This window comes from Plectropomus leopardus, chromosome 2 (assembly GCF_008729295.1).
Source record: "Plectropomus leopardus isolate mb chromosome 2, YSFRI_Pleo_2.0, whole genome shotgun sequence".
Taxonomy (NCBI): domain Eukaryota; kingdom Metazoa; phylum Chordata; class Actinopteri; order Perciformes; family Serranidae; genus Plectropomus; species Plectropomus leopardus.
The window spans coordinates 20,882,730-20,898,046 of NC_056464.1; positions in this window are offsets into that span (position 1 = coordinate 20,882,730).

The following is a 15,317-nucleotide window of genomic DNA, read 5'->3' on the forward strand; positions in this document are numbered from 1 at the left end:
TTATTGCTTCAGTCAGCACCACAGCATCAACTGTACCTGAGTGTGTGTGTGTGTGTGTGTGTGTGTGTGTGTGTGTGTGTGTGTATGTGTGTGTCTGTGTGTGTGTGTTTACACAGATAAGACAGGCAGATGTATGGGGATAGCACTCACACTGCAGTACAGAGCCAGACAGACAGTGCTAAAAGTGTCTTCCCAATTCACACATATAACACACACAGAGCCACACACACACATATACAAACAAAGAAATGTGTAATCGATAATAAGATTTAAGACACAATTTTGTATTCTGGGGTTTAAGCCAACACAGACCATTAAAGGTTGAAAGCAGCAAAGAATGAAGACCTTTGACACTTTCTGACACCTGCATCAAAGATAACAGGATTTATGGGGATCAAACAGACGCTCATTTAATTACAAGAAAATTTGTGTGACCTCTGTTTTTTGGAAACATTGTGGCCCCCTGTTGGTCAATTGTGTGAACATTTTGTGGACATGTTTCAGCAGCTTAATTAAAAGTATCCCCAGAAATTGGGGACATTTGGACAAACTGATTGATCCATGGCCAAATTTGGGGCCAAGCTAATACACTTGTTTGGAACTGGTGGCACCAGTTAGAACACTTTCAAAATAATTTTACACACGTGGTTAAATATTGCTATAAAATGTGTCCTGCAAGTTTTGTACTGATTAGACAAACAATTTATGATTTATCATCTGATTTGTGGTATGCCACATCCATTTTTTTGTATATGTAGCACCCCTTCGAGGTTGATTTGAATTAAACTCTCAGGGCAAGTTTCAGGTCCTAAATTTGTCTTGCAAGTTCCTTGATAATTGACCCAAAGTTGTAGAGTTACGTCCATTTCTGCGCTAAGCCATGCCCGATTTGAAGTTCACTGGTCAATATCTTCAAAACACAATGAGAGGTGAGCAATCCATTGATGAGTTTTGATACTCTTGATTCACAGGACATTTTGTAGAAAATGGAGATGTCAAAAACATGTTTTTCAAAAATTGTAGTTCAGCCTACTTTAGTGGTTTCTGGGGCAAATTTGTAGAATTAGTATAGCTATAACTTTGTACCACGTTTTGTGTCATCTGAATTATAGAGTAAGAGTGACTGAAACGACAGCACAAAAACAACAGGGTTTCTTCTCTCAGGCTTGAATCTTTAAGAATGTATAGAATTATACACAGTTTTTAAGATATCATTATAATATACTGATTTGCAGAGATACTGGTAGAATCAGGTTTAATTAACAAGCTTTGTATTCTAGATGGATGTGAGCTCAATGTAAAAAACTCCACATGAGGTTAATGTTTTAGAGGATTATGTGATTATGTGATTCAATAAATTAACTGTATCTGCCTGTGGGCAGATACAAAAAGCAAAAGACGCTGAGATGCAAAAGAGTTGACTGATAAATAACTGGCTGCATCACAATACAATAAAGGAGCCACAAAGATTACCAACAATATATAATGTAATGTATTCAACAAAGCAGGGCCAACTACTCCGCCTAATGCTCAACAGTTCCTCTGTGAAGACACAATAAACACAATTTAGTCACAAGCAACAGATGACTCGATGCAGACAAAGAGGCGTCCATGTTCAGAAATCAGATGAGGACAAGCTGAGACAGTAACTCCTTACAAACAGCTTTCCTCACATCCTGCTCATTCATATGACTCTAAGGACTCTCACCTGTCTGTTATGACGTCAGCAACTCAAAAATAACTTCTGTGTGAGTTGAGGCGTGTATGATACCTGGAAGTGTCCAATGAAATGAGTGCTGATGCTTTATGGGTTAATGCAGAAGAAGACAGAAACAGAAACGCTGGCTCCCTTTGAATCTTTACAGTTGCATCCTCATACTCTTATTTATAAAAGTCATATGACCTGATTCCACTCTCATGTCAGTAAAGTACTGAGCAAGAGCACAGAAGACACTGTATTTACAATACACTGTAGCCTATATAAAGATGGACAACATGACTGCTCCACAAAAGGCCCAGACCCACCAAACCAACATCAGAGAACATCAGAGAACATCAGAGAACTAGCGGCAGAACCTGCTGTGTCTCCTCACATTGCCTGTTTCGGTCAAAAAGTTTCACATGAGCACACCAAACTGACTGCCAACCAGCACATATGTTCTGCCCCTGCCTGAGAGGAAACATCCCTCCATACCAGCAGACAGTGGTCATCTGTATTCATCGTTCACAAAGGGAAACCAGACCGTCTTGATGCTAGCTATCCAGTTAGAACATTAACAACACAATATAATGTTGAAAGAAACATATTTACTGTGCAGCAGTAAACAAAAAGACAAATAACCAGGAAACATTTCTGCTAAAGTGCTCAATGGTTAATGAAAAACAATCTTACCTTATATAAAAAGTTTGTTTAGACCTCACTCACTCTTGACTTTAGTTCTTTGTTTACATTCGTCACTTTAATTTCTCTTCTTGTGCCATGAGCTGACCCGTCAGAGTTATTTCATTTGCAGTCAGGCTCCATGGCCACCGCCACCAATTGAACATGCTGAATCAAAAAAAAAAAAAAAAGCCAACAAGAGTCGACAAGAGCCAACGGACACACTGCAGCAGTGAGGTCCACAGATGCTCATAAACAGCCCGCCTTTGACCGACGGCAACTGTCGGCTTGCTGCGTTATGGCCTTAAAAGTGAAGTCAAAACATCTCGATTGCCTCCTTCTGGCTGGCTGCAGTAAACATCACAAACCCTGCCTCCTCCATGATAGCAGATGGGACATGGGCCAAACTAAAAACTCAGTACACACTAATTTTTTATTTTTTTTTTCAAAAGATGGTTCCTTTCACTTTATTTAGTTCTTATCATTCTGATGTTTGAAATGTTTTTTTTTTTTTTTTTTTTGATAAGTTATTTGTTATTAAACTGGGTTTGACGTTGTAAGTGACAGCTGTGTGTGCCAGGCGACGTGCATATGATCAGTGGCACTGCTTGCGATTGATCCAACAGGTGTACGGGCAACACCGCAGATCACTACTGCGCAGACTCTGGCTCCAAATGACATCACCAGCACAAGATACCAAAGACTTTAACTGGGATACTTTGGCTTCATTTTTGGACATGGGAGCAAGAGAAGAAGTGTCAACCTCCGAGACAGTAAAATGAAGTCAACAAAGTGCCAAAAACTGCAATTCATTGAATTGAGGCTGAATCCAGAAATAAGTCCTTATAGACCCCATGGTAAATGGCAAAACTGACAGCAAAAGAAAAAAAAATGCTTTCAGCCTGGTACAAAACCAATTATGTTCTCTATAGCTAACTTCAACATTCATAACAAGGGGTGAATTTTTATATAACTCACCTCTTTACATTTTATTAAGGCTCAAAGTTACGCATAATTGAGGGCGGCATTGAGTGACTGTCTGCTGAAAGTGTCCTCGACTTCTCAGTCTGATCCACCCCTCGCTCCTCCACAGCACAGGCCTCTCATCCATATATGGTCATGTCTGACTCCAAAAAAAACAAGATGGTGATGGCCATAATGTAAAATTTCAAAACAGGAGTCCACAAACAAAAGCATGACAATAACACAGCTATATCTATCACTTTTACAGTTTACGGTATGCACAGGTATCAGCATGACTAAGACACAGAGTCATTATTAGTGGCACATGAGAAAACAAATACTGTACTTTAATATTAACATGTCACTACTTTGTTAAATATCCTTTGAATTAATTATTATTGTTAGAGTGAGTGTATTTTCCAAAATGACCACTGTTTCTCAAATGAAAAACTGACTAGTATCATGAGCGCAGGCGGCAAACCTGTACTGTAAATATTTTTTGACCATGCGGGGCATTTTCATCTGAAAAATATTCAGATATTCAATTCGTCTTCTGAAGAGCAAAAGACATTTGTTTTGTGCAGTTCCTTGAGCAAAATAAAAATCAGTCAAAACAACTACATCAATGTAATGACACCAGTGGACACATTTCTGCCATTTTTCAGCTGTAAATCATTACTGACATAAATAATGGGGAAAATGCAGCTTCACAAGCACAAAGATAAAACTATTAAACAAACTGTGTGAACAGCATGAAAACAGTCCCACCCACTGCTGAGCACTTCAATAAACCCCAAACTACCAGCATAAAGTCAGTAAATGTGAAGACTGCATGACGAGCCCTGCAGGCGGATGATAAACTCTAAACTGAGCAGATGTCTGAGACTAAAATACATCCGTGCTTCAAACATGGATGAGCTGTGTGATACATAGAGCATGAGACCTGAGGGACTGTGAAAGACTTTTATGACTTTTCCACACTGACCTGTGGACACAAACACAGAGCCGCTGTTACTGACATCAACCAACCACTACTGCTACACAAGAATTAGTATTTTTTTGATATAGCATCCGTACAGTGTCAAAGTAGTACAACACTAAACACAAATTGCACCTGCAAGGTTGCAAACTGTTTATGCAAGACACGTCCAAAGTCTGGCCCCGGGGCCAATAATGGCTCACAGATTGATTTTGAAACGGCTGAGGTGTTTCAGAATACATTATATGTGGTCCACCCTACGCAATATTGGTTAATCAAGCAAATTCACTTCATTCACCTCACAATGGCAGCACTAAGTAGAAACAACACTGGCAGAACTAATGTATTTTCATAAACAGATGGTAAAAGTAAAAGTCTGATTTCTGTGGATTTTCTATAGATGACCTGTCATGCCACTGAAGTCTTCTATTCTTGAGTCTTCTCCCTTTTAATGTTTGCCTTTTCTGCTGATGTTTAAACCTGGCATGGGATGTTTAAATGGTGGTTGAGATAAAAAATATATTATACCCTATGTTTTGTCTGAAAGGAGAAAATCTAAGAGGAAAAGGGAAGTGTGAGAGTGAGATTTTCATTTAACTAAATATCTGTTATGTCACTATTTATCGCGTAATGAGGTGAAAAAAAATGGAGCCTGAGGAAAGCCCTAAAAAAACTAAATGAATTGTCAAATATTTGTATTAAACAGCCAAATCTAATTTGACTGACATAATTTAAAGTCAGGTGCAGCCCAATTAATATCACCCAGCAGTGATTGGTCCATAAGGGTGTTTATATTACATTAACACTGATTTAGATGAAAGTTCGGTCTGCAAATCTGCTGGATGCACATTTCCACTTCAGCCTGCTGCTTGACAGATAAAAACAAACAGCCGCAAATGAGGGTATTAAAAAAAACATTTTAAAATTGAATACCACACAGCACTCAAACTGTTTTCCACATTAGATTGCAGATATCTGAAGTGTCTCTCTGATGTGTGAGTCTCTTCTCAGACCTCTCATCTCAGCTTCAGTTTGTGAATTTAAAACAGCTGAACATTAGAGAGACAAACTGATTTCGTCTAGAGACAAATCAAAAGATGCTCAATTTTTACTCTGACAGCAGCCAAAGCGGCTTTACAGGATGTGGGAACGTTTAAGTATTTCACAGCTGAATGCCCAATTTTCACACAACTCCTACGGGTGCAATGTTATAACAAAATGTCAGTGAGTCCACAGAGTCAGTGACTAATTCAGTGTCAATGGACCGACTTCACACCATCATTATCGGTTCTGAAGTACATTCATTTGCATTAAAACACAACGTACAGAGGAGGCTGGTGGGAATGAAGTTAGGTTTATAAGTATTTGATCAAAAAGTAAAGTGTTGGACAAATTGAAATGTTGACCTTGATAAAAGTCGGAGATCACCAAAATGATTACAGGTGTTCCTGAAAGGAACATAAATACCGCCCAATACCATGAATATTAGTCATAATGTGCAGTAAAAATATATCCCTCTGCAAATGTGTATACCTAATGCCATATCATTACAACAAGAAAGAGTTTCTGTCCACAATGAATCTGTAAAATAGGCAGCTCTGTAACATCATGTAAACAAACCACTGTACCAGTCAGCTGTGTGCTCATGTACACAAACCACATAGGTTATCAGCTGTGGCTCAAGATCATAGGCTTAAGACGTAACAACTTAAAAGACAGGTGAGTGCTTGCTGTCTTTCTGTCCTTTGTATTTTTTTTCCCAAGATTATTTTTTTGGCTTTTTAAGCCAACTCATGATACGTTCAATACACTGAACTAGAGGCCACCCCGTGCTTTCTTCTTTATAAAACAGAAAACATGTGTTTTATGTTTTGATATTTACTGGAAATGATACACAATATAGCTGGCAGCAAGTAGGTCATTACCAGAAACCTTCAGCTGTGGTTTGCAGGTTTGCAATCTGGGTTGGGGTCACTGATTAATGCATATGTGTATGGGTCGGGTGTGGCAGGTTGGCTCTCATAGCGGGCCAGATTGGGTTGGTGTTTTAAAAAACCCTGTTTGTTGGTGTTTGAGAAATTCTGCTAAAATAGGGACAAAATAAAGGAACAGGATTAATAAACCTCCAACAGAGGTAAAACACACCTGAAGCCTCAGAAACCTGTCAGACTCTTGAGAACAACAAGCAGGGCTTAGCATATCGACACTGAGGATGATTGATCCATTGCTGGTCTGAAACACTCTGACTAAGTGATTGATTGGAGTGAAATATAGTATGTGACCACAGCACTGACCCTACTATTGTTGTTACGGTCGTTTCAATTATTCTTTGCAGTCTGTCAGAAATCAATGAGAAAACGTGTTCGTAGGGCACAAACATGGTTACCAGTAGAACAGTTTGAGGTGCTGCTTTTTACATTGCAATCAAAAACCTGTGATGTTCTGCTGCACCTGCAGGCAGCTGATTGTTTTCTCCTCTGTGGTCAGTCTGCTGTAGATTATAATGAAGCAGCATTGAAACTAAAATCCAGCAAAGAGTCTGTCCATCGTTTGAAGTACTCTGTGATACTAAAGGCACATTAATCTCTTTTGCTTTTGAAGCCTGTAGGTTTCAATCAGCAAAACAGCTGATGAGACATTTTAGGTCTGAGCGACTAAAAACATTATGATGCATGGAAGAAAAATGTTGCAGTGTTGCATATTAATGTTTCAGCAGCACAGCAGTGTCTAGTTTGTGTTGTTTAATTAAAGTTCAATAATGTCTTTCCTGTTTTACCTAATTCCCAACCATAAATTGTCAATATAAAAGCTCATCACTGTCAAAAGCACTCTGTACCTTTTTACTTTTTAACTAAAACCTTCCAAGAAAGACATAAGAATACGTTAACATTGGTACATAATCAATTTGCAAAGACTTGAAAACTTAATTTCAGCAAATTATCTATCACAGTGCCCATCAAAAGCAGCCCTTTTGCATTTAGTCATTTTTTCACTGCATGATAATACAAAAATAAATCTGTAAGTGCAGACAAGAAACAATGTCACAACTGTGATCAAAAATAAAAGACAGCATGATGTTCATGTTGATGGTTAACGATCTTTTGCAGGTTTTCAGTCTCTCTCAATAGATTTTCATCCTAAACAGAAATATGGAAGACGGGGCTGCCTTGAAGGCAGGATCAATGCATTCAATTTTCTAAAACCTTTTCAGCTTGTGGCCTCTGGAGAGGGTCAATGTCCACTTGTCTACCCTTTTCACAAATTGCATATGTATGTCCAGCTTAACCACAGGGTTATTTGCCCCCATTGTTTCATTTGAATAGAGCATGTGAGGATGCATCATGCCGTATAGAAAAAAAAAAATTAACACAGGGTGACATCAACTTCACATTCTCTATAGTCCAATGGGGAAATAGCAGATTATTGACCAATTTCTATAAGGTCCAATGTGTATGGATTTATGGGCATCTATTGCCAGAAATCATATAAATTATTCAAAAATATATTTTCAAATGTTTATTTGGCGTGAAAATAACAACTGTTGTGTTTTTGTCAACTTAGAATGACCCATTTTTATCTACATATGGAGCAGGTCCTCTTCAAATGAGTCTGCCATGTTGTTTCTAAAGTAGCCCAGGACCGACAAACCAAACACTAGCTCTAGATAGGGTCATTCACCTTTTCATGTTGGCAACGCTAAGTGTCCTACACGCTTGGCACATGGTTTAAGTTCTGCAACCTCACCACTAGATGCCACTAAATCCTAAACAAAGGACCTTTAAAACAAATGAGTTTGTTTGGCTGCACTGTGAACACACACATCAGATTATCTTCTGTTGTATCTCTTACAAAGTAGCTGCTCAAGAAGTGTTTGTTACCTGTAGCATTGAACCACATTGGCTGTTACCATGGTAACCACAAGTGTTGCCAAGTCAGCTAGGACTACAAAATGAAGAATTACTATTTCAATCATTTTGACACTCTTCAGAAGGAACTCAATCACTACTATGGAAAGCACCTATACACAACAGTATGCCTGGAACAACGGTGAGCAGTATAAAAACTGATAAGTGATTAGTCTTAAAAATATGAAAATAGCAATTTTTATGATTTTTTGAGGAATTAGATTTGAGACCCACAAACTTGTAACTCCTCTCACCTCATCAGATTGAAGTGCGACAATAATAGGTTCACACAGCACACTTTGTTTTTCTAAACTATAATTTCACTGTTGAAAAACAGAGAGCCACTGTCATATAAATTTTGTGGAAACTGGGCTCGTGTTGCTGCACTTGTCCCATTAATGAAGAATGTGTGTTTCAGTATTTCATAACAGTGTTACTCCAATGCACACTTTCTGCAGCTCCAACACACAAATGAAAAACACACACAAAAACTCAATGTCCAATTAGTGTTTCTGACCATTTACTAATGTGGTCCTAAACAGATTTTCAAATCTCATCTGAGCGTAAAGATTAAACCAGAAAATAAATGAATCAATAAATGCTATTTAACATTTAACTGCATTATCACCGTATTTCTGCTGGCACTTTTAACAAAGGTCATGGCAAAAGTCGCGGAGCACCCTGAGGTACACACAACATTTATACATTTCTCTCTGCAGCATTTGCTCTGCTGCTTTTTTCCAGGATCATTTTCCAGGTCTTGCGTCAGAGGAGAGTCACTTGCTTTGCTACAGTTTTACCTCTGTTTCTGTTTTCTCCCTCAGTCGACTGTCATAGCCTCCCTGCTCTGTTTCCTGTGTCCTTTCCAAAAAGTCAAGCATCTTCCCTCATAAATGACCGTTGTGATACTATTATCAGATTAAAAATGTGACTGGCAGACTGCAAACTTAATTACATGACTTCAGCTGCCCCATTAGGTAAATTACATGAGAATCAGAGACCTTCCATCATCAGTTACACACCAGTTGAACATATCAGCCTCAACATGGATGGATGTACAGTATGTAGTTGGGATGTGGCTTCAGAGTCAATCATCAGAGTAACTAACTGGCGAAATGCCCACAGCTATCATGTGCAGCCAAGACTGCATTCATGAAGCGCTTCACAGTGTTTTATGAGGCAGCTGAAGGTTAGTGCTCTCCAGACTGACACCAAAGTGTTTTATTTATTCCAGTGGACTCATCTCCCCATAGAGCGCAGAAACTGGTGATGAGATTTTACTCTGTGCCAGCTTTCTCTCTCTCTCTCTCTCTCTCTCTCTCTCTCTCTCTCTCACACACACACACACACACACACACACGCATACACGTATGTAGGAGTGAAGTTATTTCACACTTTGGACATTTAAATTGGAGATAAAGTGGGTTTTGTTTTTGTGCCAAGGGGTTTTTCTTTTCCCTAACAACCCACATTATTGTATGTATGCATTAATTATAATTTGACACACACGACTGAAGCAGCAAAAGTCATTAAATTACTTCTCTTTTTTTCTTTTTCTGTTTCTCTTGGCTTCTCACCAAACACATTGATTTTTGCATTGTCACATTTTTAGCCATTATGGGGGCATGGCAGTGTCAGTCAGTCAGTTCTTTGACCTTGGTCAGGACTGAAATATCTTTTCAACTATTCATGTTGCCCAGAGGATGAATCCTGATGACTTGTGATCTCTTAACCTTAATCTTCACCATCATCAGGTTATAATTATAATTTGTCCAATTTGTTGGCTTACAAATGGACTTCATTTTTGCAGTGCTTGTCTAGTCTTAACTAGGGTTGTCCCAGTCCTTTGTCAATGTCTGCCATCACACAGGTGCCGTAAATGGAGAGCACGACTTGCAGGAGATAATCAGGTATTATTGTAATGCTGCTACTCCAATAAGTAGAAACAGAATTTTTTGCTGTTTACCTTTTTGTTGTTCACCTTAAGGTGCTGCACCACGTAAAGTTTTTTTGTGAAATAGTTCTATTATAATGTTGTAATAAGCAGGATTGTGGCTGATTTTTATTTTTTGTGACTAGGAATGTGGTATCAGTAATATTACAGAAACAAACAGGAGCTGATGGAGGTCTGACCTGCTAAGCAGAAGCACCTGTGTGTCTGTATGAAAGTGATGAGTCATAGTCAGATCTGATAAAACACAGAGAGGTACTTCTTGAAAAAGATAACATAAAGCAAAAACTCTCAGTTATGCTGTTGAAATGTCTGAACTGTGAGCACCAAGAGATGTTACTGAATGAATCGATATGTCGAATGTGTGCAAAATGACTAAGATATCACATGAGGGTTTTGCTGAAACTTGATGAAAAAAAATTAACATTAGAGCAAATGGGAGCTGGAAGGGATCTCTTGTTGATTTCAGGCAGAAAAATAAAACAAATCTTAGGTCTATTGCTTAAATAAACATATGAGGTGAAAGAAGACAAAAATACCTACATTCTGATGTACAAATTGTGTATGAAAACGTTAAACTGTTGGCACCAGTGGAGATTGAGTGAAAAATTTTAGTGAAAGGCCAGAGTTAGAAATATCGAGAGTGGGTGATTTCATCTGTGATGTCACCCGCCCGTTACAAAAACGATACAAGATATCAAAGAGCTGAATACTGCCTAAATAGTTCATGGTCTTGTGACCTGTTAAAGTTCAAATGGAGTCTCTAGCTGAAAGTATGTGGAAGCAGTAGCCTTTCAAAGTGGAGCAGGTTGAAGAGAATTTGAAGAGTTTCCCCATTCATTTTAATGGGACAAAAAAGTTTAAAAAAGCTGAATATTTTTTAAGAGTTTAAAGAGTTGAAATGTGAAAAGCAATAGCCATAATGTCCTGAAAGAGCTGAATAGTTTAATAGCTGAAAGTATGCAAAAGTCGATAGCTGCTGAAGCATCCACACTAATAAAGATTTGAAGAACATAGGTATGGATGCCGTGGAAGCATCCACACTGATGAACATGGAAGAAAACACTGACAAATGGACCAACAGTAAAGTCCAGGATTTACAGTGCATATGTGACAGGGAAAGAAAGCATGATTTTTGACTCTTCAAGGCGAAATATAAGATTTTTCCATAGCTTATTTATGTCATGTCAGTGTTCCTATTTCTAGAGAGAATGAAAACAGAAAAAAAACCGTTGCAGGTATGTAGTTCCCAGGGGAGCTCCCCACTGTTGCACTGATCAACAGATGGCTGTAATTTGCCAGGAAACACGGCAATGCAAGCAAAGGCAGTGAAGAAGAAAACCGTGCTACGCTGCAACAAATGATTTATAAGGGAAGAAATGCATTCAGCACTTTTGTCAGACTTCAGGGATACACACTGTGTGTTTTGGTGAGTAACAATAACATAACTTTTGTTTGTTTACTCCAGAAAAATCCACAGTGGAACCTTAAAGTAGTCTAGCATGGCTGGGCTCACTTCATATAGGATGGATAGTAGAGGGGGAAAGATTCACCTTATTTTGACCTCAGGAATAAAATACTGTGCATTAAAATATCAAAGCATTAAATTTTGCTTTAATCCCACTTGACAGCTTTCTTTAATTGATGAGAGGTGTGTTGGCTTTTCAGACTTTGTCATATTAGTAGGTGCCAAGTCGAATATATCAGAGTTTTTAGCAGAGTTCCCAAAGTGTGTAGTCATATATTATCAAATGGATGGTGTATTTCAAATCTGTCAACTATCATTAGCAATGTGATGAAGAATATATGCTTGTTTAACACTCCCATTTAGGAATATCCAGAAATGTCTCACAAAATTATGGGTGTATAGTACATGCGTTGCACCCTTTGGCTCTTTGTCAACACACACACACACACACACACACACACACACACATTCACACGCTCACAGACGCACAAACACCCACGTTGTGCTCACATACATGTTTGCCCATGAAACATGAAGAGAAAGCTGGCTTTGCCAAACTCGTCTTAATGGGAAATTCCAGTTTTCCATCGTACAGGGAGGGCTGGTGATGGCGCAGGCCCGGACATGCACCCGACAGCAGATGAGACCAAAGACGGAAGGAAGGAAGGCTCCATCCTCATTAATTTGCCGTTTTAGTCAATGCCTCTAATCAATACCCATAAGTGCTCTATATATTGCGCTGTCTGCGCTCTTACGAGGGAGACTTTTGGTTCAAAGCCATCCTCGAGGGCTTTCACTGCCACCAACGTTCAAACTACAAAAAAAAAACCTCAAGTGTTCACTCCACTTTTTTAAGAGCGTGTTTGTAATCATTCAGTCTTAAAGGGAAATAGGTGACCATTTAATTCCTGTTCTGTGTGGTCGATATAACTGTGTCACTACGCTGTTGTGATAGCAAACCCTGTTAATTTGTGTGGCAGAGAGCTGACAGGACATTAATCTGGAAGTTAATCAGCTGGACTCTTCAGCAGCGGCAGAGCTCATCAGCATGATGTTAATAAAATGGCTTTTTAATAGCATATCTCCCCTCTTTGTACTTAACCAGACCATGGTGTTTTTTTACACTGTGAAGAATGGAGTGCTAGTCGTTTATTAATCATGTATGTCTTCATGCTGCATGCACAGAAGGAATTTATAATACTGCCTCTTGTACATTAATTGAGTTGAACACACACACACATAAGCTGGGGTGCTGAAGTGGGAATTAATGTCTTGCGTATCATACACATAAATATGAAAATCTAATTCAGTCTGTTTTATTTAAGTGGAAGTAAAAATGTTTTTAAAGTACCACAGAGTTACTATAGAGAGCTGCTGCTGATGGAGAGGAGGACACACATCACTTTGACTGAATCTGCTTTACCTAAAGTGTTAGACCTAATATATCTAAGAATAGAGATTGAAAAAAGACTTTAAAATAACAAGCTGTGTCCCAAATCCATACTAATTTAATGTCAATTGTCAATCAAACTGTGACTGTGGAAAGCTACTGTCAGTTACACTTCATCATCAAAATGTTTTTCCCCATTTATTTATTATTTAGTTTTGCGAGATTTATTTGGAGCTGTTCACCACCATCCATGTTTTATTTGTTTATTTGAAAAGACCAAGACCATGACAAGACCAGGATTAGACCAACATTAAGCCAGGATGAGACAAAGTCAAGACCAGACCAGAGTAACAACTGCATGACAATAAAATGTACAAACCATATGCATTCCTCAAATTGATCTGAAAGATCCACATTTTCATGAAAACACCCACAGAAAAAATTAGGGATTCCTCTTCGTCAGCTCTTTTATTTTTATACACATTATACCATATATTTGTGTATGTATAGGTGTACATTGAGAGATTTCTTGATAAAATAATCAAAAGACATTGTAGAAGTGTATTTTATATATGGGATTTTTTCTTTGCTTTCCATGAACAAACAAGCATCTATATTCAACTCTTTCCTGAAATAAAAACCTAAGTCCTCTTTGGCCAAGGCCAAGACACTGCAGAGTAAAAAAAAAATGTGGTTGATTTTAAGACTGGGACCAAGACCTCACAAAAAGTGGTCTTATAACCAAAACCAATCTCAAGCACTATGAGCTGACTTTTTCATTGGCAGGAGTAGGAGATGATGGATGACATGTCAATTATGCAAGATGCCTGCCAAGCAGCAGACCATTGCAGGCTACTGTTCGAGACCAACAACAACAAAACCAGTTTTCATCGAGTCATTGCTGCGTTTCCAGTGGCTTTTTAGCCACTGAACGTGGTTATTTTTTAGCAGCCTGTTACTGCTTTTCTACTGGAAATAGTGCCACAAAAAAGCAATTGTTATTTACAAAGATATTAAAACAAGATTACAAGGTACTGAATGTAGTTGTGGTTGTTTCTATGCAGGCATCATTAAAAGGAGATTGAGGGACAGAGCATAGGTATGCCATTCGGACTGGAAATTTGAATTATCCCATGGCCAAACACTACATGGATGCCCAGCATGGCAGCGATGCAGCTCTAAAAGTGTCTGGTATTGAAGTCATCTGCTCTGATGCTAGGGCCGGGGACAAACTCAAACACCTCAAACAAAGACAGGCATACTGGATTCATGCCCTTAAAAACACCAGATACCATGGCCTAAATAAGGACCTTGACCTTTCACCCTTTTTGTAGTTTTTATATATCATTAGTTTCCCCCCTCTGTTGTTTGATTTTGTTGGCTTGATTTAAATGAATTTAAATTGACTTCTCATCTTTTCCATACTAAATATATATAATTATTGTTTCTTTGTTTTTTTCTTGATGTTGTTTGATTACATTGCTAATATTGATATCATATGATTCCCTTGAATGTAACATTTTAAATTTGGTGTCTCAGTATGGATTTTCATAGTCAGTGAGAGAGCCTGTCTGATTCTCATTTTGTATCTGTTGTTTTTATTGTGTTACACCCCTAGAGGCCAGAAAAGGCTCTTGTATGCTTTCACCAGTGCAATTATAATCGCTCTCTTTGTCTTAGTGTGTCACTGCACCCTGAAGAAGGCGCAAGCCGATACGCACTGGTGTATTTTTAATGTTTGCAGCCCTATGAATCAAAGGCCTTTTATTCTTTCCAAACCGTCCTGAGTGCCTGGACCTGGTTCTTTTACACCGCAGTTTTTTGGTTGTAAGTTCCTGCCTCGTTTTTTTTTTTTAAAATATCTATGTTTTTGCAGAAATATATAAAGCCAACATTTGTTCTGGTGATTGGGTTACTGTATAGTAAATTTGAAGTTAGAGCCAGCAGCTGGTTAGCTTAGCTCAGTGCTTAGACTGGAAACAGGGTGGTCCATGTTTGTGTGATTTGTAAGAAAGCATTTTGTGCTTTGGTTCTGGGCCGAGACAGTTGTCTCCCCTTGTGGGAAGCTAAGCTTGCCATCTGACAGTAGCTTCATACAAACAGGAGAGTATCAATCTTATGATATAACTCTCCACATGAGGGCAAATAAGAGTTTTTCCTCAGAAATGTTGAGCTATTCCTTCTAAGTGTGCTGCCTTGAAAAAAATCAAAGCAGATCATCATCTGGAGACAACCTGATGTGTCATTAATTTGTCTTCAAACAAATAAGAAGAACATTTAG